This window comes from Manis pentadactyla, chromosome X, assembly GCF_030020395.1.
Source record: "Manis pentadactyla isolate mManPen7 chromosome X, mManPen7.hap1, whole genome shotgun sequence".
In the NCBI taxonomy this organism is placed as follows: domain Eukaryota; kingdom Metazoa; phylum Chordata; class Mammalia; order Pholidota; family Manidae; genus Manis; species Manis pentadactyla.
In genome coordinates, this window is record NC_080038.1 from 135,282,524 (window position 1) to 135,305,917 (window position 23,394).

Below are 23,394 nucleotides of genomic sequence, written 5' to 3' on the forward strand. Positions count from 1 at the left end.
TTCAAATCACGGCTTGACTGAATCATTGGATATTGTTATTGCAGATGGAAATTAAGCTGCAGTGCTTATATTGCTGAGTAGCTCTGATATGAGTTCCTCAAGTAGGTATGACTTTTAAGGTAATATTTTGTAAATGTGTTCTATATTAAAAATTTCCATTTTGAAGAGAATTTAATGAATCTTTTCTATAATTACAGGGTAGGAATTAAGTGTTTTTTTTCTCCTGTGGAATTGATTAAGCACATCCATTATCCAAGAAAAACAAGTATTTATTCATTACATATTCTATATATTTTATTGTTTATGTGCATCTCTAAAATATCAAATACTGTACTAGCTTATTAATGTCTTTAGAACTATCTCCCCTGAGCATTATTACCTGCCTTTGACCCAGTGGTTCTCAACTGGGGAAGATTTTGCCACCTAGGGGACATTTGACACTATCTAGAGACATTTTTGTCTGTCACAATGGTAGGGGGATGCTTCTGGCCTGCAATAAGTATAGGCGAGGGTTGTTGCTAACCATTGTATGGAAAAAGGACAGCCTCCACAACAAAAACTCATCTTGTCCAAAAACTCAATAATGCCAACATTGAGAAACCCTGATTTAACCCAGTGTGCTCAGAACTATAAAAATGATTTTACTTTCTCAAAAAATTGATGCTTTGTTCATCTGTTCAGAATGTGCATTGTGAAAATTCCTCCTTAAACATTTGTGGGGGAAGACCTGTTCCCCAGCTGTTAAATTATTGGCAGGGAGGTTGAGACATTGAGGTGAAGTTGGCTCAAACTCCACTGATGTTTAGCAGCCAGGGAATACCCTACCTGGAAAGTATTCATTCATAGTGTCATAAACCACTACAGGAAAATGATCTTTAACGTCTGAGAAAATTAGTATCTAATGCATAGTCTTTCCTAATGAGCTTCTGGGTTGTGATGCAATAAATGATAAGCTAAGTAGAGAGTGACCATCATAAAGTCTTATTAACTTTCAAGAAAATATTTTCATAAAAACAGCACTATAAAAAGTGATTTAAAAAGAAAATTACATGTAGCATAAGATTTAAAATTTTTCTGTCAAAAGGCTATGACATTGGAAAAATGTCTAATTACATTTTAGTTAGAGTTTGTTCTCTGTAGCAAATTAATTCCTAAAAACTAAGTTTAGTTTTTAAGAACATTTCAGAAACTGGGTATCTCCATTTTTTAAATTTATTTTTTATTTTTTTATTTTTATTCATTTTGTTATCATTAATCTACAATTACATGAAGAACATTATGTTTAATAGACTCCCCCATTCACCAAGTCCCCCCCACAAACCCCATTACAGTCACTGTCCATCAGCATAGTAAGATGCTGTAAAATTACTACTTCTCTTCTCTGTGTTGCACAGTCCTCCCTATGCCCCCCCATTATACATGCTAATCGTAAGGCCCCCTTTCTTTTCCCCGCCCTTATCCCTCCCCAGTCCCTTTCCCTTTGGTAACTGTTAGTCCATTCTTGGGTTCTGTGATTCTGCTGCTGTTTTGTTCCTTCAGTTTTTCTTTGTTCTTATACTCCACAGATGAGTGAAATCATTTGGTACTTGTCTTTCCCGCCTGGCTTATTTCACTGAGCATAATACCCTCTAGTTCCATCCATGTTGTTGCAAATGATAGGATTTGTTTTCTTCTTATGGCTGAATAATATTCCATTGTGTATATGTACCACATCTTCTTTATCCATTCATCTACTGATGGACATTTGGGTTGCTTCCATTTCTTGGCTATTGTAAATAGTGCAGCGATAAACATAGGGGTGCATCTGTCTTTTTCAAACTGGAGTGCTGCATTCTTGGGGTAGATTCCTAGAAGTGGAATTCCTGGGTCAAATGGTATTTCTATTTTGAGCTTTTTGAGGAACCTCCATACTGCTTTCCACAAGCATCTCCATTTTAAGAAGATTTCATGCAAGTAACAATTTCTTAGGTCCCTAAATGAGGGATTGTGCCACTCCCTACCAAATCACCATATTGAAGTGGTATGTTTAGCATTTTTTTCCTTGCACCTATTCTGGATATAACTTAGCTAATATATGAGGGGGAGGCCTCCTGCAAAGTCAGTGGGCCGTCACATCCAGTTAGTGTGCTTTTCCCTTTAGAAACAGCACTAGAACAAAAACAAAACAAACAAAAATACTCAGCAAATATTTAATGACTAAACCATTCTATTTGAGGAGGTTTGAGAATGGACCTTGCTCCATTGTTTATTTTTCTTCTGTATTTTCAACATCTGCCTTTCAACTGTTTACTTCACCATAGTTTATAAATAAGTTCAATCCTAAATAAAAATCTTAAAAAGAAGAAACATCAGCAACTATAAGCATCCTTTGACTCTGCCTTCCTCTCTAGCTCCTTTCTGTCTTTCTCCTTCCTTTTCCAGTTAAGCTTCAAAGGGGAAATTCTCCTTGTTTGTATTTACTTGCCAATCACTCTCCTTTTAGAAAGCTTTATTGAGGTATAACAGATATACAGAGAACTGCATATACTTTTAATATGTATGATTTGATTGGCTTGGACATATGCATACACCCATGATATCATCACCACAATCAAGGTCATGGGCATATCTATTAACTCCATAAGTTTCCTTGCATTTCTTTGTTTGTAGTAAGAACACTTCACATAAGAACTATCCTCTTAAATTTTAAAGGCATACAATCTGATACTATTAAGTATGAACATTGTGTTGCAGAGTTCTAGAACTTAAAGATCTAGCATAACTCAAATTTTATACCCACTGAACAACTCTCCTAATGCTTTCTGAGTTCTCTCCTTGCTGCTCAACTGAAATCACTTTGAAAAAACACCAAGGACCTCCTAATTATCAAATCCAGAGATTCCTTTGAAATCTTTCAGATCTCAAAACAAATTGCATTTTCTTAGAGAGACCTTCCCTGAACACCTGAGCTAAATGTCGACGTCCTCAATTAATTTTCTTCATAGCTTTTAGTATCTTAAATCATTTATATGTCTTGTTTTACGTGTTTATTCTTTCTGCCCCCAGTAGAATATAAGTTCCTTGAGGTCAGGGACTTGGCCTTGTTTACTATGATATACTCAGCCCTTAAACTATGCCTACTACATAGTAAGCATTCAGTAAATGTCTGTTCACCGACTGGGATTGATCGGCTTTCCTCTTATGTGACCTTTCTGGAGCATTTGCCACTGATGAACATTTTCTTCTTAATGCTCCCTCCCTGGCTTTTGAGATAGCACCATTGCTTTTCAGTTTCCTTTGCTAACTTGCCAATGGGATGTGATCTCTTTGAGGACAGGAACTGCTATTGGTGCATTTACAGGAACATGAAGTTCAAGAGAAGCACTCACAAGAGGTCCTTATATTTGGATATCAGTAAGAAATACCTTAAAAAAATAAAAATAAAAATAAAAATAAAAATAAAAATAAAAATAAAAATAAAAGAAATACCTTAGGTGAACCCTGTGTTAAAGATGGCTGAGAACCCTGAAGTAAGAGGAAGTATTATTTTTTGGCTGGTAACAAATCTAAATGTGCCTAGTGTGATCATTAGGTATTGAACAGAAACTTGGAATTGTATGAACATATGTATTGCTTAGTACTATAGACTGTAGTTACATTTTGGTGCTTGGTCTGCTATTTCAACAGAAGTACAGTGATCTCAAAATGGGACAAAAATGGGTGACCATAAATATCTATATACAGAGGAATGCTTATGTATCGTGCAATGACTTGATTGAATATTATGCAGCTATTAAAATTATAAACTGTAATTATGAAGATAAGTTACTTGAAATATTTGTTATAAGTGAAGGTATGACACGATATTGCACATATGAGTAGAGCTTTATAAAATATGGATAATAATGAAAAGTAGCGAAGGATAAACAGAGACTATAATAATAGTTGGGTCACTTTATGGGATTATGGACATTTTGTTCTTGATTTTCCAAACTCACTGTAGGCTCTGACTTTTATCTATTTTACAAACAACAATCCAAAGCTGAAAATGCTAAGCAACCTGTATCCCTGGTAAGGATGCACTTGTAATGGAAGTGTCAGAAGAGAGGCTGGCAGTTGTGTCATCTTTTTTTCAAAGAGGAAATACACTCCCTGTTACTCACGGCCTTTGCAATTCCCTTTCTGTTTAATGTATTCCACATCTAGATTTTCCTTTTAAGGTATCACACCCTGGTAATATAAATAAAGACTTAAATTATTCCCATGAAAGTGACTTCTTTCAGTTGCCATCATCAATCACTGGCAGATCTGTAAATGAAGCCCCTCAATTTACACTCTTAGACTTCATAAACATCTCAAAAACACTTCTTCTATTCTAGAGTGGTAGCTATATAATGAAGTGTTATAAATTTATTATACAAAAAGTCTTAAATTTTCTCTTTGATTGCTATTGCTCTAGGTGGCAACAAAGGGCATTCTGACTTCACTTGGAAAAGCCAGATTTGTTTGACACATGCATTGTAGAGTTTATTAAATTATTGCCTCTTCTCTCTCATTTATAATTTTGAAAGTAAATCCATGTTCATAAAATTTATTGCACCTGTATCTGTAGAGTCATAGAGAAATGCAACAGTTGATTCATGAATAGGCTTTATCATGTAAATGAGTGATGGCAAGTGTCTAGTTCACAAGGAGGTTAGAGTGACAGAAAAACACATGTTTCAGCTTTATACATCCAACAGCTTTTTAAACTCTATGTGATTAGAGAAATATGGCTGGAGGGGTGATCTGAGTGTGATATATGAATTCATGTAGCCCACCACTCCACAGGGGCCAGACCACCAACCTGGGATGCATAAGCTGTTGTGGAGGAGGGCATGTTCCAGCTGTGCACAGAGGAATGATTTGCCATGAGCCAATTCCAATAACCCAAATATGTCTTTATTAGCGGCTGACTACATACTTTTTTCATTGTTTCATACTTGAATACATTTATTGCATATGTACTGTCTAATTGTAGTAACACTGAGCTGAAGAGAAAGCTCATCTTCCCTGAAGAATGCCAAGAGTCCTAGTACCCAGAAAGGCCAGATAATGCCATAGGGCAAAAGGGTGATATTGAAATAAAACCAGGATAATTAATTGAAAGTATAGGGGAAAAGAAACTTCCCTCAACTCCGTCTCACAGCATGCACAGAATTCTCCTTAAAAGGCATACAACTCGAGAAGAAAAATTAGAAGTTCTCTCAAGAAATTGAATGGCTCTAAGACAAAAACTTCATACCATTTATAAGACCACAGCATGTTTCCTGCACCAATAGTCAAACACAAACCCAAGAATTAATTAAATGTTGCCCACATACCAGGAGTTCCCCCAGGAAGTTTTTGTTGTTGTTAGTTTGTTTTAACTTCATATACATACAAAAGAGCATATGTAACTTGTAAATACACTATAAACAATCAGACATCATAAGAAGTCTTAAGAAATACAATCTTACTAGCCTATTAGAAGCTCTCTGTATGCTCTCCCCAGTCATACCCGCTTGTGGGGTGATACTCACCATCTTGAATTTTGTCGTACTCTTTCCGTCACTCTTCTATTTTGTTTGAACAATGTTAGTTTGTTGCAACAATATATTGTTTAGTTGCCCCTGATTTTGAACATTATACATATTCAGGGATATATGCATTATTCTGACTTTTTTCCTATCAAAATTATATTTTTGAAATTCAATCATGTGTATACATGTAAGTGTAGTTCATTTTTACCACTAGGTAGTGGTTAATTTTATGAATATACAAGAAGTTATGTATTAATATGCTTTCAGTGGGTGTTTAGGTTATTTGGCAGCAAATTCTCTCACTTTCTATTTGTCTAATACATCATCATTTCATCCTGATTCTTGAAAAATATTTAATCTTCGTGTATGTTTCTAGGGTGATAGTTCCACTGCCTGCCTATTCCATTTGCTGATGCTGAAAATTCAGGTCTTAGTCTAATTGCTATAGGGGAACTATCTTTTTTCCTCTCTGGATGCATTTAAGATCTCCTATGTGTCTTTATTATTCTCATCTTTCACTGTGATGTGTCTACGTATGGATTTCATTTATTCTACTTGGGATTTGTTAGTCTTTCTGGATTTGAATTTTGGAGTCTTCAAAAATTAAGGAAATATATCAATCATCATCTCTTTGACTGTTTTCCTGACCCCAATCTCTACTACCTGTTAAGCCTTTAATTCACGTATATTAGACCTTCTCACGCAATACAACGTGTCCTTTAATTTCCCTTTCATATTTCAATCTCCATTTTGTTCAGCACCCTTTCAGATAAATTCTTTGGATTCTTTTTTTAATTTTTAATACCTACATTGTATTTTCATTAATGAGATACTTATTTAGAAGCAATATGAATCAATGCCAGGATGTTCGAGCATAAGATATAGCCTTCTAGGGAAGTTTTGGGAATATCCTCCTAGTATAATTTAATATTTTTTAAGGATGCTAATATTTCCGACCATTCTAGGCCATAGTATATATTTAAAGATGCAATATTTTCTTCGTTGCAAACTCTCTGCATAAGCATTTTGAGAAATATGATAGGTAGTTCAAGGTGCTTTTTCATACTTAGTTTAATTGAGTTATGAATAATGTAAAGTGATGATTTGTAGGAAATCTTGAAAATAATTATCGCAAATTTCACATTTAGTGCCAAGGACATTTTGTAAATGTAGTTATAATTTGATTTAGACACAACTAAAGAACTCAATTAAACTGAAACTGAAAAGTTTATTTTCTTTTGAGCACAAAACTTGCATATAAATTTTGGTTGTATATACCTATGTTTATGGTGATAAATGAGAATTGCTTTTATGATGGATACACAAAAACAAATCCCAAAAATAAAAGCAAAACTTTTCTGAAGGCTTTGTTATAAAATATATGGTAACTTATCTTTAAAGTCTTATATGCCAATATTAAACTTTCAGTTTTACTGAGTGGAAGTTTGCAAATACCATCATTTCAGCTCCAGTTGTATTTCCAATAAGGAAATTTATATATCGACAAAAACCTAAGTTGTGCTTGAAGAAAAAATGCACCCAAGTGACTATATCTCTACTGACATTCATTTTCTATGAGCTAGCCTTTTAAAAACTAACAAATTTGCATGTTGGACATATGACTGCCATTATGTCCATAAAGCTATGTTGTTATGTTATATTACTTTTGAGAAACCAATGGAATTAGCTAATGTGTCAGAGTTCTGCTGCTGCTATTGTATTAAGCCTTTATAGGGGGAGAAAAATCTCTGGGAGGTACAATTGTTTAGTTGAAAAAGCATTTATGGTCAATCTTATTTATTATTAAATCTTAACCCTACTGCTGACTAGCTGCATGGCCAAGAATCTTCTCTGCACTCCATTTCCTCATCTATAAACTCATTATAATACTGCATATATGATAGGGTTGTAGTGAAAATTAATCAGATGATGTATTTAAAGCATTTATAAATATTTAAAGCATTTATAAGAGTGTCTGACATCATATATTGAAAACTTTATTATGTTTCAGTTATCATACTTGATGCCAAGATACAGAGAGGACAGATAACTCTTAGCACATAACAGGTAAGTTCATTTCCACATTTTTGATGGTTCTTGGCCGTTATTCTGTTTCAGATTCAGTTTGACACTGCTTAATCAATAGTCAGTTCCCAGGTATTTTAAACTTCAGTAGTGCTTTCATGAATGTGTTTTAATTACTTTCCAGTCCTTTTCCAACTCATGAGTGAATGTGCTCTTTGATTCAGAAATCTACAATGTCATTTTTTAATGATACCTTACACATCTAACTTCCTGGTCTAAATGAGAACTGGGTGATGGGAACTAACAGTAAGTGAGTTTCTACTATATGTAAATCTGTATGCTGGGCAGTACTCCCTGTGTGCTCTCTGAGTAGCTGTCGTGCCTTGTCACAGGACCGTGGCATGAAAATGCAACGGAAGCACTTAGTAGTATATCCATTCAACTTGCCTACATTCTCAGAAGGCTTGTAACACCTCACTTACCCACAGAACCCCCTTTACTGATTTATCTTGCCTTCTCTAGCATTGTTGCACTCAAAGACCATAACAGCACTGACTATACCTCATAATATACTCTTACAGTATCTTAGTTCTCCCCTGGTTCAAAACTATCTTAACATAGAAATGGGAGAACAGAAATCTAAGTCTGTGTGCTTAAATTTTTCCATTAACTTTATATATGATTTGTCAGTGGTTTTCTTTCCATAAGGTATATAATTAAATTATGGACAACTTCTATTGTTGTTATCTTTAGTTCTTCTTCTGAAATAGATCATATAACCCCCATTTCACACGAAACTGGAATTAGTTTCCTTTGGACAGATTAGAACCTCATTTTCCTCATTTATGTAAGACAATGATAATGCTACCTGACTTATTGGGTTTATGGAATTAAGTAAAATAAAAAATAATAAAAGAGATTACCACACTGAACTATATAGTTTGTACTCACTAAATGGTAATTTTCCATGGATGGTAATACCTGAATAAAATACCACTGACTTATATACTGGCTGAATTTTAGAATCATAAAATTTAGGAAAAAGGCATTGTGTTAGAAATCCTCTGCTCTAGTGATTCCCAGCTGTGTTCTAAGACACTTTTCAGTTTCTGAGGCTATTTCACTAGAAGAAAACAAACCTTCTCACCCTCCTTTACCGGCTTCAATGTAAGGTAATGTAGTTGAATTTCCTAGATTTTATTCACACCATAATTACAGTTACTTATAGAACATTTCATTGGGCACACCTCACTAAATTCTTGATATATCACGTGATCTAAAATAAGCAACTACCCCAACATAACAGATTCTGAAAATGTGCATAGGCCTCTCTGGAGGACTTTTTTACTCACTGCCACAGTCTAGACCTGGTAATAGATATCAAATACTTCAGAGGAGATCGAATATTCTAATAAGGGGGATGCACAATGTTGAGAAGTATATTCTCCAACACAATAAATTAAATTAGAAATCAACAACAGAAGGAAATTTGTGAAATATACTATGAACTGGAAAATGAACCAAACATTCTAAATAGCCCATGGACTAAAGAATAAATCACAAAAGGAATTAGAAAAATGTTTCAAGCTGAACAGAAATGAAAACAGAATGTTAGAATATATGAGATCAGCTAGGATAGTGCTTAGGGGGAAATTTATAGCTGTAATGCCTGTATTAGTAAAGAAAAACGATCTCAAATCAACTAACCTCAGCTTATATCTAAAGTTCTGTTGGCAGAACTCTGCCTTGCTTGGGGAAATCAGACGTTTTGCTATTAAGGCCTTCAACTGATTGGATGCAGCCCGCACACTTTATGTAGTGTAATCTGCTTTATTCAAAGTTCATCAGTTTAAATGTTAATCTCATCCAAAAAAAGCAAACACCTTTTCTGAAACATCCAGAATAATGTTTGACCAAATTTCTGAGCACTGTGGCCCAGTCGAATTGACACACAAAATTAACCATAACATGCAAAAATTACCAAAGCAGTTCTGAAAAAGTAGGCATCACTACTGACCTTCCAGGAATTAAAGGATTATAAGAGAATACTATGAAAAATGTTATGCCGACAAACTAGAACATTTAGATGTGTTTGAAAAATCCCTGGAAAGACATAAAACTATTGTATCTGTTTCAAGAAGAAAGAGGAAATCTGAATTCAAAAATGAAACCTATAACATGAGGTTGAATTACTAATCAAAAACAGCCTGCAAAGAAAAGACCAGGCCAAGCTAACTTATATAGTGAATTTTTCCAAGTAATTAAATAAAAATTAACATCAGCTCTCTACATCCAAAAAATAGAAGACAGAAGTAGGATTAGTCGTTATAAATTGAGACTTGATATACTTGATAAAAAGGAGTTAATCATGATTTCAACCTATGTGGTCTTTCACGTTTCTCTTCATTTCTTCACCACTTTAGTTATCAATTGGAATCCTCTATGACATTGGCCTGTTGGATATGGCAATGAATTTCTGTCTAAATTGTTGAAGAGTATTTGTCATTATGGGGGAACAATAGATAGTAAAAAGAATTGTCCTTAGAGCTTGAATGCTCTCTATGTCCCATGGTATGTTTAGCACTTTTCATGTATTATTATTATTACTTTAATTTCTATTAATTGCATCACATTATTGACAGATAAGCATGCTAGACTCAAATCGTTGGGGATGGTCAGGGAAGCCGTCTCTGAGGTAGTGATTTAAAGCGAAGACCTGAAATCTGAATAGGAGTTACCTGTATGATGAAAGTTGCAGTTAGAAGATTCTACACAGTTCCCAAGTTCTAAATCGGGAAAGAGCTGTGTTCTTTTGATAAATGAAAAGTGCCAAAGGCTAAGTCATGTTGAATGAATGTAGCTGAAGAGGTAGGCAGGGTCAACATCACACAGACCATGTTAAAAACCTAAATCAATATTTTATCTTGTGTCCACATGAGAGTCATTCAAAGGTGTATTTATGAACCCATCTCATCCCCTACTCCAGCTGAACCCTTCAGATATTCACCAAGCATCAGCATTCCAAAAGACCAGAGTTAAGAAACATCTACATTTTGAGTGTTCGCATTCTCAGGAGTAGGTATATAATTTTGCTAGTGAGTAGACAAGTAACATTCTGTAATTGAGCTGTCTTCTAATTCAACAATGTATGGTTGAAACTGGCTGCACAAGGTGAGAGGTCTGTGACCATAAGACAGGATTTTTGTGGGGAGATTATATATTACCTAATGCTTTGCTCTTTGCACTTTTTCCTCATTTGAATTTTGTTCTCACGTTAAAGCTTTAGAAGCTGAGGGTCATGGAGATGGAATGACCTTATCACAGTTGATGGGAGAGTTGATTTAATACATTTCAGTTGAGAATTCTTGTTTCTAGAACATCCTGTCAATCAAATATTGATAATAATCATTCATCCACTGATCCATTTATTTGTTCTACAAATATTAATGAAATGTGTAATTAATGAAAAACAGTTGAGAACTGAGAACTCTACTTGCAAACAACTGGCATTTTCCTAGATCTTTCACAGCTATAATGAAGTTCTAACATGCTTTAAAAAATAAAATATTAACCATTTAAGCCAAATTACTTATTTGTAATACATTTTTTTAATCCCTGAGAGGAGAGACAGAAGTATTCATTTTTGGTGGGGAGGACTTGGTGTAAGAGCCATACCTAGTAGATTCAACTTAGTCCTACTGTTCATTTAGCAGCTTTTTATTAAGCTCATAATGTGTGTGAGTCATTGGTGTTGATATCACCAATATATGTGGGCTAAGACTAAAGGAATAACAAGTTTCATTTTGCTGAAAGTTTGAAAAATCAATCCCTCATCCAAAAACTAGAAAAATGCCTGGTTCCTAATGTATTCTACAACTCATAATCTCACGGGGATTCAATTTACAACCACACACAGGTACAAAGTGTAACTAGCAACATGAAGCGGATGCTTTTAAGTCCCGTATCCGTTTCATGAACTATGTATAAAACCATTAGATATATTGAAAATAGTTCACTTTAGGGTTTATTTACCCTCTAAAATCCATGCACGAGGAAGAGAAAGCTTTGGGGAATTATCTTTCTTTCTGTTCTCCCCCTTATGGCTTGGATGTTTCTATAAGCATATTTGAAGTAGAGTTACAGGAGAAGTTGAAAGACAAGGGGGACAGAGACAGTGCCTCCAAGTCAGCTACTGGAACATCAGCGGATGGCTTTCAAGCTTCTGAAAGACCGTTTGGGCCACAACGTTATTGATCAGTGCTCAGTACAGCACTGTGGAGAAGGTGAGTCGTCCTGGGTGTGACAGGTGGATGGCAGGCCTGGCCTTGGCCCAGCATTTCTGAGAGATGCACCCATGACCTTGTGATCTTATGGCTGAATCCCTTCTTGTTAGTCAGCTTCCTTTTTTCATAAATGAGAGAAGGGGAGAAAGAGCCCATGTAGTTTCCACACTCTGATGCTAGACAATGGAGCACATCTTTGTGAGGAAGTTACAGTGCCTGAAGAGAGCTGATCATGGACATGGCAGAGAGAAATTTAGTGGTGCATAATTTAGAAGTCCTTTCTATAATATTTCAAAGCATTTTCACTCAAGTTTCAAAACCTTTCTTTCCAGAGTAGAAATTCTAGTGTATTTGAAAAAGAGGATGGAGTCCTTTTCAATCCTTAATTCTGAATCCACTGGATACCACCAATTGAGGGAGTGGTTTTAAAATAAAATTATATTATAATTTGGCTCTCATTATTGTTGCATCCATGCCAGGGAGAGAGAGAAGACAAGTGAATGCAAATGTGGGCTCTGGTCCTGACAGAACTTCACTGGATCTGTCCAGGGCTCCTGAACACCTTCGATAGGAATCCCTTGGAAAGTCTCACACCAGATCTCCTTCTGATCCGATTATCAGCTGTGATATTTGTTGCCACTTCTGCCTTCCCTTCCTTGCTAATACCACATTAGCTCAGGCTCATGCTTCCTCTCGCCTGTCTACAGCATCAGCCTCCTATCTAGGCTTTCCTTGCTTTAATCCATTTTCTAGAATGACCATGTCTATCTTTCCAAGCAACATTCCAATTACGCCATTCCCTGACCCAAAAACATTCAATGATTTCTTATTGCCTAAGAAAGTAAAAACAAATCATTTGACATGATATTAAAGGTCCTTCAGAGTATGCCTCCCAACTACCTTATGAGCTGCATTTCCCTTCTTTTTCCTAATGTTATAACTCAAAAACTGGGACTATTCATTCCTTGTCCTTTATACTTATCTTCATGCAATTCCCATTTTCTCCTCTCAAGGTCCTGCCGACCTTAAAGACTTCTGGCAAACACTTGTTTCATCACAGAAACTTTTCTGATCTCTTTTGTTCCCTAGGAGCTCTAACTTTTTTCTCTTCCAAAAATGTCCAGCTACTGGTATGTCTCCTAAAAGACTTGGCTTCTGACCCTGCTTTTAGGTAGTTTTGTACTTCTGTGCCTTATGTGTCTTCTTCGCTAAAATGTGTAATAGCATACTGTCTGTCACTTAGAAAACATCTAGTAACTATGTGTCAAAGTGACTTTAATTGGACATTTCTGCTAGAGGGCCTACAATAGTCACACTAGAAAACTTCTCCTGTTTCAAAACAAAACATATTTATCCAGCAAATGGTAAGGTTAGTAGGGGGTGGCTAACGAACTTTTTCAATAACCTTAACCACAAGATAGTTTTAAAAATAGCACTTCATCCTAGGTGGTGTCAAAGGCCTGGGCAAATAGAGAGGCAAGAGCCCTGTGTCACTGCAGGCTATCATTTGTTTAAAAAAAAATGGAGCTTCATCCTCAAAGTGCAAATATTTTTCACCATTGGAAGTACACGGTGAATGTGATGCAAGATCTGAGGGGAATCCCAAGTGAGGAAATAAATGGCGTTCTGGTTCCTTTCCCCTTTCAAGGGTCCCTGGTGGCCTCCTGTCACAACGTAACAGGGTGCACATGCCTTCGTGCCCCACCCAGCCCTGCGTGCCCTGGCCCCTGCTTCCCTCCCGCAGCCTCTCCTGCCGGAGGCTCCCTCCCTATCACCAGCTCCTTTCAGGGATTTTATAAGTCTGTGCAGACAAGGCTTGGTGCAGCTCCTCGAACCCATCATGCTTGTTCCTGCCTCAGGGCTTGTATCCCTGCTGCTCCCTCTGCCTGCAGTGCTCTTGCTGCACACGGCAGGTGGCTCTTTCCCCGTCATTCCAGTCCCTGCTCACTGCCACCCACTCAGACAGGCTTTCCTTGGCTGCCTGCCTGAAATAGGCTCCGCCTTCTCTCTACATCCTCTCCTCATCTTGGCTTTCTTCATAATACTTGCAACTCTGAAGTTACCTGACTCCTGCATTAATTGTATCACTCGCCATTAGCACCTGTAGTCCGGGGTTGGAGTATTTTTACTGCTGTGCTCTGAACACCTAGAACAGAACCTGGCACAGAGTAGTAGGTTCTTGGCATTATATCATGAAGAAAGTAAATGAATGGTTAATGAATGATTATACACTTAGTGACCACTGTTAGGGGGCAGTATAATTCAGAATTAATTCTAAGATTCTAAGAAAAGTATTAATTATCCATTTTGAGTGACAGTTACACCTCATGCTTTCGAATATTTAAGCTTTTTCAGGGAGTCTGGATATGCTAGTCTGGACATTAGTGGTAATATCACTTAAATAGAAAAAAGGGACCATTAGCATTAAAGTCTGTTGTCACCAGAAGATAACAAAATACAGGCAACTTATTTTTCCTGTAAGAAAAAGAATCCATATTCACACCTGAGGTGGATGACCTGATGTTTCTTAAGCAAAAGATGGCTCAGAGATGTTTTAAGCTGAAAAACGTAAGTTTATGAAAAACATTAGAGATCAAGTGTTTGCCCAAATCCACACAGAATTATCACTAAAGGTCAGGGGAAAGCTCATTTTTATTCACTTGTGATTGAAAGGAGGGGAATATCTTACATAAGTGGCCTTCTCTTACAATTAACAGTCTTGAAAACCTCATTTCTTAAATCCATTTTATATTTTCCTACTTATAAATTTATTTTAGTTTATTTATGTACATATAAATTCCCATAAATGCATTACTGTGGTCATATTCACATGTATGGTGTGCAATCCCTTTTGTTCTTCTTTATGTTGTTTGGCTTCCCATTCCCCTAATTCAGTTATGCTTTGTCTGGTAATCTATGTTAGCAAATGTGTGTATGTATGCACTTATGAGATACATGCATAAACACCATGGAAACCATTGTTCTAATGCATATTCTTTCATGTTAATACACACAAAGATCGATACCTAGGTACCTAAAACTATCTATCTACCTAGATTTGAGCATGTATGTATATATGTATATGTGTATACACAAGCATATGTACATTCACACATATATCTGGAATATGGTAGGTTCTTTATTTTGGTTTATTTAAAAACTCTAAGCACTATTCTACATACTTCCTTGCATTCATAGTTTCTCATGTTAGAATGCATTGTGGAAATTCTTTCCAGTCATCTGGTAAAGCTCTGCTTCATTGTTTTTAATGGCTGCCTAATATTCCACGACATGGTATTACACATCCATGGTATGGGATCACACAAATCATAGGACCACTTCTAAATAAATGAGCATTCTCTCTGTGTTTTCAAACTTTTTTTTTGCTATAAAACATTCATGGGCATTCCAGTAAATCCTAGATTTTTTACATCTGTGAGTTGAAGTCCAAGAAATGAGTTTGCTAAGTGAAGATATATTTTCTTATACTAATGAGTACTATCAGATAGCTTTACAGAAATGATTTAGTGTATTATTTGTCCACGGTATTATGAATTTCCTTTTTATCTGTATTCCCACTAAGCCCAGGCATCACTTATTATTTAATTTTTTTATATATTTAGTTTTTGTCATTTTCATGAGTATAAAGTGATTTCATTTTGCTTTAATTTGCATTTCCCTCACTACTAATGAATTTGAACATGTTTGTAAGATGATTCGATTTTCTCTTCTGTTAAATAGCCTATGAATATCTATTGATTATGTTTTTTCTATTAGATTGTTTTTATATTAACATTAGCAGGAGATATTGGACATTATAGATATTAATCCTTAGTCTCATCTGCACTAAAAATCTATTCCAGAACACTTCTGACTCCAAGATGGAGTAGACCCTTACATCACATATTCTCTACCATATAACTTTAAAACCTTGAACATAATTAACCAAACATAGGGAGATTCTCTGAAATATGGGAAAAAATAGGCAAGGCAGACTGGAAGAATTCATATTGTTAATATGTGCATGTTACCCAAAGGACTCTACAGATTCAATGCAATCCCTATTAAATTTCAATAGCATTTTTCACAAAAATAGAAAAAAGGATCCTGAAATTTATATGGAACTACAAAAGACTATGAACAGCCAAAGAAATACTGAGAAAGAAGAACAAAGCTGGAGGTATCACACTCTCTGGTTTCAAATTATACTATGAAGGTGTAATAACCAAAACAGTATGGTACTGGCATAAAAACAGAACATACATCAATGGAACAGAATTGAAAGCCCAGAAGTAAATCCACAAGAATATACAATGGGGAGAGGATAGTCTCCTCAATAAATGTTGTTGGGGAAACTTCGCAGCCACATACAAAGGAATGAAACTGGATTCCATCTTATACCACTTACAAAAATCGACTCAAAACGGATTAAAGACTTAAATGCAATAAGACCTGAAACCATAAAACTAGAAGAAAACATAGGGGTAAGCTCCTTGACATTGGTCTTGGTAATGATTTTTCGGATTTAACACCAAAAGTAAAAAGAACAAAAGCAAAAATAAACAAATGGGACTATATCAAACTAAAAACCTTTGCACAACAAAGGAAGTCATAAAAAAAAATAAAAAGGCAACCTATAGAATAGGAGAAAATATTTGCAAATCACATATCTGATGAGGGGTTAATATCCAAAATATATAAAGAACTTGAAGACATACAATTGACCCCAACAGGTATATAAAAAGGTGCTTATCATGCAAATCAAAACCACATGCAAATCACCTCACACCTGTTAGGATGGTTATTATCCAAAAGACAAGAGATAAATGCTTACATGGATATGAAGAAAAGGGAAACTTTATACACTGTTGGTGTAAATATAAGTAGATAGAGCCAGTATGAAAAACAGTATGGAGGTTCCTAAAAAATTAAAAACAGAACTACCATATGATCCAGCAATTCTACTTCTAGGTATATATCTGAAGGAAATGATGTATGCACCCCTCTGTTTATTGCAACGTTATTTACAGTAACCAAGATAAGGCAACAACTCAAGTGCCCATCAATGAATGCATAGATAAAGAAAATGTGGTATATATATGATGGAATATTATTCAGCCATAAAACAATAAGGAGATCCTGCCATTCATGGAAACATAAATGAAACTTGAGGGCACTATGCTAAGTGAAATAAGTCAGATAAAGAATGACAAATACTGTACGATGTCACTTGTATTTGAAATAAAAGAAAAAAACAGAGAACAGATTGGTGGTTGCCAGAGGCAGGGGGCGGGAGGTAGATGAAATGGGTAAGGGTGGTCTAAAGGTACAAACTTCTAGTTATAAGATAAATAAGTCCTGGACATGTAATGTACAGCATGATGACTATAATAAGACTGTATTGTAGATTTGAAAGTTGCTAAGAAAGGAAGTCTTTAAACTTCTCATCACAAGAAAAAAATGTAACTATGTGAGGTGTTGGATGTTGGCTGAACTTATTGTGGTCATCATTTCAGTGTATATGTATACATGCATACACACACACACAAAGTTATATGTTAGCTTTATAACAATAAAACTGGGGGGGGTGGCGGGAACCTGGGCATAACCAACCAAAAAATCATAAGGAGACTCTGAAACGTGGAAAGCAGGTGGGCTCGTTGAGAGACCTTGCACCTGGAGGAACAACCTGACAGTGAATTCTGGGCTTTCCTTATTGCCTCTCATGCATTCGGGAAAGGGTGCTGCAGAAACTTCCAACACAGAACTGCCAACAAGAAAAGAAGAGGAAAAAATGAAAAACTTCCAAGAAGAGCCTGTTGCCCTTAGCTAATGAACAAGAAAAGGTTGGCCCAACAACAGACTTAGCAACACCTGCCCTACTCCAGCCAAACACCGACAGAAAACCACAAAATCCCCCACCACCAGCACGCCCCCCCCCAAGGCCAAGCTTCCCCCATATTATCACAGAGGAGGGGAGATTTTATTTCCTTTCCCTGCCTAGCTGAAGACAGTGTTGCTCTGATCCCCTGCTGTGCATAATGCTTTCAAGTCTTAGCAGGGAGTTAGCCCTCTATCCTCTGCCTGGCAGAACAGGCAATTCTCCTGCAGGGTGGTGTAGGCAGTCCCCGCCGAGAGCTGGTATTCCATCCCCAGCCTGCACAAGTAGGTCCCAGGGTGCTGTCAGCAGGGTTCAGTGGCATAATCAGTCTCTTCTGCCACAGTGATGACACTGAACTCGGTGGTGTAAATGAGACTGGTTATTGCTCTGCTTCACCCTGCTCAGAATGAATGAAAAAATATCCTGTGCTCATGAATGTAAAATGGTACAGCTCCTGTAGAATACAGTATGGTGGTGGTTCCACAAAAAATTAAACATATGATCAAGTAATTCCATTCCTGGGTATGTGCCCCAAAGAGTTAAAAACAGTGACACAAAAAGATATTTGTACACCTATGTACATAACAGCATTATTTCCAAAAGCAAACAGGTAAAAACAATTCAAATGTCCATCAACAGAAAAAAAATGTGGTATATACATACCACAGGATATTTATTCAGCCTTAAAAGGGAAAGAAATTTTGATAAATGCTGCAATGTAAATGAACCTTGAAGACCTTACGTTAAGTTAAATAAGAGAATCACAATAGGAAAATTACCCTACCTCTTATATGAGGTACCTAGCACAGTCACATTCATAGAGATAGAGAGTAGAGGTTGCTAGGGTTAAGGGAAGAAAAGAATAAGGAGTTAGTGTGTAATGGGTACAGTTTCCATTTGGGAGTATGGAAAAGTTCTGAAGATGGATGGTGGTGACGGAAGGGGGTGTGGAGGTTATACAGGGCATCTTCCATGAATAAGCCTGGGAGATCTCAGAGTTGTCATTACCAGCTGGACGTCTCAGTGTGGTCTAAGTAAAGAGGCCAAAGAATGGCATGCCAGACACCACCCCCTAGCTTAGAGTCACCCCTGTGTCCTGTCAGGAGGAGCACAGCTGCTCCCTGCATCATTCTGGGTGAGCAACTCTGCAGTACTGTGGGCCAGGGCCCCCTTGCCAGTGTCCCGGGAATGAGAGCCGCCTTGCCGCCTGCTGGAGGCTGGGATGCTTTCCCCTGCGTACAGTGATGCCTCCGCAGTGGTCAGGGCTACGTGAGGGAGTGGGGCTGCTGACTGATGTCTGATGGTGAGGTGGGCCGGGGGCAGCAGGGAGCAGTGGATGGGAGTGTGCAGCTGCTGGGAGTAGGGCACTGAGGGGCCAGTGCCCTGGGTCTCATCACCGCAGTGACTGCAGGGGAAGGGCTGGGTGTGGACTGCTTTGACATAGATCCAGATGCTGTCCCTGGCTGAGGCTGCCTCCTGTGGAATTTGAGCTGTTGGAGCACCAGAGGGCAGGTGGCCTGTGGCTAGTCTCTGTTGCTACTAGAGATGGTCTCAGATAGAAGACTGGCCCAAGGTGCAGGCATTTGCAGGGTGGTCGGAAAACCTGTGAAGACAGCACCCTTCCTTGTTAAGTTGATGGTTATATGTGGAGCCAAAGCAAGAAGCATTATGTATCATGATGGTGAGAACATCCCCAAGTCCAAGATAGTGCTTGGGCCTGAGTATGAGAAATCCATTATGAAACACTCAGGAATAGGTTCCCAGGGGAATTCTGAAATCAGAGTACATTTGTAGCATTTTCTGTTTCTTTCATTGAGTTCAAAGGCCCAGGTAGGGCTCACATTCCCCATTTTGAATCAAAACATGTGATCCCCTGGTAATTCCATTCATTCATTCATCATTCATTCATTCATTCATTCATCCATCCATCCACTCATTCATTCACTCAATCATTCTATCATTCATCCTTTCAGCCAGCATATTTATTGAACATATACTGAGGAAAAATACCAAAGGAAGATGATAACACAGAATTTAAACTGCATGTGAGAAGGTAAGGGGGATATAGATTCTAGAAAATATGAGGGAGTTAGGAACTGTGAAATGAATATACAATTATTCTAAGTTCTGATATTTGCTGACTAGGTAGAAGCCATTCCTCCCAGGCTGAGGATAAGGAAGAGTTGGTGGCAATTTGAATTATGGTAGACATGAAGAAGGGTGTTGCAGATGACATCAGTGTGGGCCGTGTACATGGTAAAGTTAAGTGGGCTGTCCAGAGCAAAGATGTCCAGTAGGCAGTAGGAACCATAGGTCTGATATCAGGAGAGGGTCCTGGGCTAAAGATTAGACTATGCTGTGTAAGTAGTGTATTGTGTAGATAGAGATATATATCATCCCCTTTCCATCCAAGTTGAAACTATTGTTTCCACTAATAGTTATTGTTTTTCTAGATTGTGTCTAAATGGCATGATACATCTAGGTAATACTTTAAAGAAGGAAAGTACTCATTTAGAAATCCATAAAGCAAAGAAAGTTTCCCTACATTTCCTTAAACTTATATATGTATGTATGTATACACCTGTCCCTGTCCATGCCTGTGTATTTGTGGCTCATATTATATATACAGTGACATATCGTGAGTTTTCAATCTCACATCTACTATCTCAGGTCACTTCTGTGGCTCAGCTCTTGGTATCCTTTGTTCAAGCCTGAGCTTACACCTACCAATACCTAGACACTTTCCCCTCTATAATCTAGTGTGTCTGTTCTAGGAAGCTGGCCGCTCTGCAGTAACTCAAGTTTCTCATGGCAAACAGAGCAAGGGATTGGAGATAAACTTGGGCCAGAGTACCTGGAGGCCAATTCTCCATAATTCTTACCATATCCAACTGGTGGACGTTGTCCAAATTTTAGACGTGGGACCTTTCATTCCAATGGAAGCCTTCAGAAGAAATCTGACCCATGAACATGAGGAAGACAAAGCAGTCTGGTGGAAGTGAGGACTGTAAGCCCACAGTCCTGCCAACTCAGCACGCTTTCTTCTCTCTACCCCCAGGGTAGTGGGGGCTAACACCCAGCCAGAGGTCAGGCTTCTGAGCCCAGCTGCTAGAACGCCAGACCCTTCCTCACATGTGAATTGCATTGTACTCTTGTATAGGTATCTGTCTGTGTGGACCCCAGTATACTCAAGGCACTGAATCCCAATTTTTCTGCCTGGTTTTCTGGCACTGCCAAGGACTGATTATATTATGTCTTTTCATTTTTGTGCTTTCTGAGAACTTACAGGATATAGCCTTATCTCTATATATACAGTTCCTTATACCTTTAGCTGTGTCCTACATCACTGTTTCTCCACAACCTCTTTTTGCTTTAATTTCTCAGACTGAGAGCAGATATTTTAGCTTCTCTGATCTTTTCAAAGGACCAGTTTTGTTTCCACTGTTAGTTATTGTTTTTCTACATTACATCTCATTTATTTCTGCTCTTATCTATATTATGCCCATCCTTCTGTATGAATTGGAGTGAATTTATTTTTCTTTTTTCTAATTATAGAAGTCTTTCTTAGGTGGCAGATTAGAATATTGACTGGAGTTTTTTCTTTATACCAAATAAAAGTATTTGACATAAATTTTCTTCAAAGTACAAACTTTAGCTGAATTCCTTAAATTGTGATGTGTCCTGTTTTCATTTCCATTCAGATGAGAATGTCTTTCCTAATTTTCCTCAATCATTTCTTTGAAAGATTGTTGGTAAACATATATATTGTTTAATTTCCAGAAATTTGGGGACTTTATACATATCTTTTTAGTTGTATTCTTTGGTTTAATTCTATTATAGAGACTTTTTAATATAATTTTAATTGTTTTAAATCGGTTGAGTATTGTTTTATAGTCTATCTGAATATTCGGAGGGCACTTGAAACACATCCATGTTACTGTTGAAGTGTTTTGTAAATCCCGATTAGATCAATTTGATTGATCATTTTTTCAGGTTTTATTTTCTGATTAGTTGATTATTTACTCAGAGAGGAATGTTGGTATCTCCAAATATAATTGTAGCTTTGACTATTTCTCCTTTCCCATTCTCTCAGTTTTTGTTTAGTATCTTTTAAAGTTCTGCTTTTAGGTGCATACACATTAAAGCCTGTTATGTCATCTTGGTAAACTGACTCTTTTATCATTATGTAATATCCACTATTTATGCTTGATGACTTTCTTTCTTATGAAGTCATTTGTTTCTGACATTATTATACTTACACAGCTATCTTTTTCTCATTTTAATTTTATGTTTTTAAATAGAAAATCATAACACTTTCTTTTTGGTGTAAAACACCAGGGTATTTGCTCCTGTGTAGAACATGGGGGACCTCTCACCACAGACAGACGGAACCTCACAGAAAGAGAGGCCGAAAAAAATGGACACTGTATATAGAAAACCTTCTGCATCTTGCTGACTTCCTTTTCTGGCATTTCAGGGAGATGGTGACAGTGGGCTGAGGACCATCCTCAAGTCAGCAGAAGAGAGGGGATCCAGGCTCTGTCAGCCCTTGAGGAGGACTGAGGGGACCTCCCACCCTAGTACACACAGGACCTCACAGAATCCAGCCTTTCTCTGCTGTCAGCCCTGGGAAAGATATATTTTTTTAATATTAAAGAAGTCTAATATATCTTTTTATTCTGTTTGAATCATGAGTTTAATTTGCATTTCTGTAATGGCTAATGATGCAGAGGAATTTTTCATGTGTTTATTTAACATCCATATGTCAACTTTACTGAAGTATGGGTCGATATATTTTGCCCATTTAAAAATTTACGTTGTGTGTTTTCTAGTTTTTCAATTTTGAGGACTCTTTGTATTCTGGATATAGGTCTTTTGTTGGATATTTGATTTCAAAATATTTTCTTACAGTCTGTAGCTTTAGTACACACTTGTAAAGACACTTAACATCATATGTCTTTAAGGAAATGCAAATTAAAACAACATTGAGGTACCACTACTTACCTATTCAAATGGCTAAAATCCAAAACACTAAAAAACTAAATGCTGATGAGGATGTAGAGAGCAAAATGAACTCTAGGTAACTGCTGCTGGGAAGGTAAATTATGAGAGCTATTTTGGAAGACAGTTCAGCAGTTTCTTATAAAACTAAGTATATTCAAAACTTGGTTTGTGATGTTATTAATACTTATGAAAACTAGCATAAGTGTAACTTTACCACTGAGATGAGAATCTTTAACCTAAGCAATAGCTTGAATACATAAATGTCCATTATCTGTGCATTGTATTTTAATTTGGGGGCAAATATGAGTTTAACACTTATTTTAAAGGTTGCATGGAAGTAAGATTTCTGTTAAGTTTTATGGCTCCCAAGTCACTCCTCAGAATATTAAAAATGTTATTACTTCTCTGAATTTCATATGATAGAGGGAAAACAGAGCTGGTGATTTACATAGGTTTTTCCAAACCAATACAGCCATAACAAGAACCTCAAAGCCCCTGGCAGTCATGCTTATGAGTAACACCTCCCTGAATAAACAAAACATACATCACTAAGCCTGCAGGTGCCTTTTACCATTCAAAGAAAGTAAAGAACTTCCTCAATTTCAGCACTGAGGATTCAAGGAAGGAAAGTGAGATTTTTTCAATAAACTGCATATTCAGC